Source organism: Melitaea cinxia, chromosome 15, assembly GCF_905220565.1.
Source record: "Melitaea cinxia chromosome 15, ilMelCinx1.1, whole genome shotgun sequence".
NCBI classification, from domain to species: Eukaryota; Metazoa; Arthropoda; class Insecta; order Lepidoptera; family Nymphalidae; genus Melitaea; species Melitaea cinxia.
In genome coordinates this window covers 743222-746848 of record NC_059408.1, presented here as the reverse complement: position 1 = coordinate 746848, position 3627 = coordinate 743222, and the positions used below count along the sequence as shown (strand labels likewise).

The 3627-nt window shown below is 32.5% G+C and overlaps 1 long non-coding RNA gene across 1 annotated transcript; it reads left to right on the top strand.

The window, feature by feature from the left end:
* The first annotated feature begins 2265 nt into the window (after nt 1–2265).
* Nucleotides 2266–2830, top strand: LOC123660419. The gene is made up of 2 exons (XR_006744186.1): nt 2266–2316; nt 2581–2830. It is a non-coding gene; the product is annotated as an uncharacterized LOC123660419 (long non-coding RNA).
* The last annotated feature ends 797 nt before the right edge of the window (nt 2831–3627 follow it).

The window sequence follows — 3627 nt, the reverse complement described above, 5'->3', positions numbered from 1 at the left end:
ATTTTATTATCTTGTTTGTGAAAAGACAGTGTTTTCTTTTTATTTTATTTTTTTAGAAATAAATTGTTAAAGATGCAGAGAAAGGCTTACAAAAGTTAATACAATGTTTTATTGAGTTCAAATAAAAAAGAAATAGACGGGTTTTCAGCAGTAATAATTATCTTTTTAACGCTAAAATTATTTTATTTTCATTATTTTGTAAGTGTAAAAATACATATTTGCAATATAGACCTCTATAATGATCTTAAAAAATACATTCCTAATTAGAAGTCTACATTGTTTATCTAATATTTATTATAAAAATATTTTTTATTTCAGAAGGTACAAACAAAAAAAGCTAAAAATAGTTCAATTTAGAATTACACCGGCATTAGATATTACGAATTCACAACTTTAGTTTAAACACACGTGTCCGTTGAGTTATAGCATGTGGTACATCACATCTCTTAATAAATTAATAGCGAACCAAATAATCATTTAAAATCTCAAAAGACGAGTATTATTAATGAATCTCTTCTATTTGACGCTGATTACGTAAGCACAATCAAAAAAATATCATATTATATAAAGTATTTCGCGAAACATTTTGACCGTTTTTCAAGGTCATTTTTATTGGATCTTGGTCAAATTATTTGACAGTAACAGGTAGGAGAAAATACATTTGCCGCTGGCACATAAGGTCACCTGTTGAAGATGCTCCGAAGAATATATTGCTAGAACAAAAACAAGTCTTAAAATTTATCCGGACGCTCTGAAAATAGATTGAAAATGTTTAAGGATTTCTGACTCAACAACGTGATAATCTTACAACGAATCTAAAATAAAATAATTGTGTTTGCTAGTAAACTAAAAAAACCGACTTCAATTACATCAACAAGTACAACGTAGGGACACGAAAAAATAGTCAAGTAAATACGCGCTACCAAAGATTACTCAAATCTCGAAAGAATTCACATGTAACTACATGGCAAGCTTTAGATTTTGATTGATTCAAGAATCATTAAAATCGGTACACCTAGTGAAATTTATGCGGTATAATACAACGTAGGTCGACGAAAAAATAGTCAAGTACATACCCATTATTAGATATAACTCAAAAAGTACAACGTCGGATCTCAATTAAATTTAAATGAGACAACAAGTCACGTACCTTTAGATAAAAAAAAAATCAAAATCTGTCTACCCACTCAAAAGTTGTGAAGAAAAAAAAAGTCGTAAAGAGAAAAAAAAACTACAATCGAATTGAGAATAAAAGGATGAGGATTTTTAGGAAGTTAATAAAAATGAGTCACAGAAATGCCTAACCTCCAAACGACTACACTACATAGATTTTTTTTTTGTATTCGTTCTAGCTGGACAAGGTATGTGTAAAAGAGAAAAACAACAAATATCGACATGAAAAAAATAATATACTATACGTAGTTTGCCGGACCAGTAACTTTATAAAATAACTCTTTACTAGCGAATTCTACAGATTCTAACAGAAGGTTAAATCTATACAATGAAATAAAATAAGGGTGTCTGTTTGTAATATTAAAATAACAGCTTTTTACTAAATGCATATGGATGACACGGTGCATATACAAAAATAACATTTTTTACCAATTTTGTCTGTCTGTCTGTCTGTCTGTTTGTTAAGGCTAATCTCTGAAACGGCTGGACTTATTTTGATGGGATTTTCACTGGTAGAAAGCTGATGTAGTAAGGAGTAACTTAGGCTACTTTTATTTTAGGAATTTATTTATTTTATAAGTCTGCGAACTGAACAATGAATTTTTTGTTAATTTCAATTTTAAATTTAAATTAAAAGGTATAGAATTAAATAAGAATTGCAGCCCTTAAGAAACTTAATTAGTACCTCAAATCTCAATTATAATCTCGTACACGTTATTATCGGCTATGTTTGTAGTGAACGAATTAGTTTCTAAACATCTAATATATAATTAGCAGTGATTAGTTCAATGCTCACAAACAAATACCAGTCATCATACGCCAAATTTCTTGCGCCTAATATATATATAGCTTATATACACTTTGTTCGTTATTCAACGGGTCATAGCCTCGTGAAGTAATAATTAGCTGCACATGTTTGCCAGTTCAGTGCGAGATTCGAGCGACGTGTCAGCGCTGCAGTTATATCCGATTACGATGGTCAATCCTCGATTACATCGCTGCAAGCTGATAGATGTACACCGAATGCATATTGGCTGGTAGCCAGCGCGCTGTTTTGCTTCCATCGGCGCGTTTAGCTTTCACAACAACCTATTTTTATCCGACCAAGCTCACCAACCATCAAAGATTTACAACCCGTTAATGGTGAATTAATTTGCGATACACGTGTTCTTCAATTGACTTGTTTTTTTCACTTTTCTTTTTTTTAACCATAGCGAGTATAAATTGCAACTTTAGATGGAATAAAATTTATTCATCAAAAATGAAAATTTTCAAATTCAAGTTATAAGTAAAATAAACGTTAAAATGACAAGTTTTGAAATTAAAAGACAAAATAATAGCACAAAAGAAACAAACGCAAACAGTTAACTTATAAAAGTTTTCAACTAGCACTCCAATTATTTTCAGATTATAAAAAAAAAATACTTTATTTTGCAATTGCGAGAAATTTTCGAAGAGGTGAAGGAATGAGCTATTTTTATAAGATATGGCGGGAATGCTGCCGACGTCGAGGCGATAAGACACGATCGGACACTTGCTCGTTGGAATTTGGGGGAATATGATTTGGGGTTCTCGAAAATGGAAAAATAATTCTGCATTATTCGACGAAAAACTGACGGTTCAATAAAAAACTCTGTCAAAGGAAATTGTTACTTGATTTCTTAACTTGTTTTCTTGAATTATAGCATTGGTGTATTTATAAATGACATATATATTTAAATGAACCTTACGAGTGTGCAAGAAAGTATACTAGTTGTCGCCCAGTGGTTGTTCATCATTACAGCCTATACAGTCCACTGCTGGACATAGGCCTTCACAAGTTCACACCAAAAACAACGTGAACTCATGTGTTTGGCCATAGTCACCACGCTGGGCAGGCGGGTTGGTGACCGCAGGGCTGGCTTTGTCGCACCGAAGACGCTGCTGCCCGTCTTCGGCCTGTGTATTTCAAAGCCAGCTGTTGGATGGTTATCCCGCCACCGGTCGGTTTTTTAAGTTCCAAGGTGGTAGCGGAGCTGTGTTATCCCTTAGTCGCCTCTTACGACACCCACGGGAAGAGAGGGGGTGGCTATATTCTTTAGTACCGTAGCCACACAGTACAGTGCTTGTTATTCGACCATAATTAATTTGAACTACATAACTTTGAAGATTATCAAGGTTCTGTTGTCAAAGACTTCTATAATAATAAACAAAATAGTATATATGCGTGTGTGTCAAGTAAATGGTAGTGTGTGTAATGTTTATTTATTGATTTTATGTTTTTTTTCTATTCATAATTTAAAAAAACAGTATTCTGCACTCCTTCTCTATATAAACTATAAGTATGCGAGAAGTAATTTCATACTCCTCCGTCCGCGAAATTTTAAAAAGGGTACAAAGTTTTTGCTGCACGTACTATAAATATAATATATAGAAGATTCTAGAAGATTCTATGTATCTATAGTTGACGTTTAT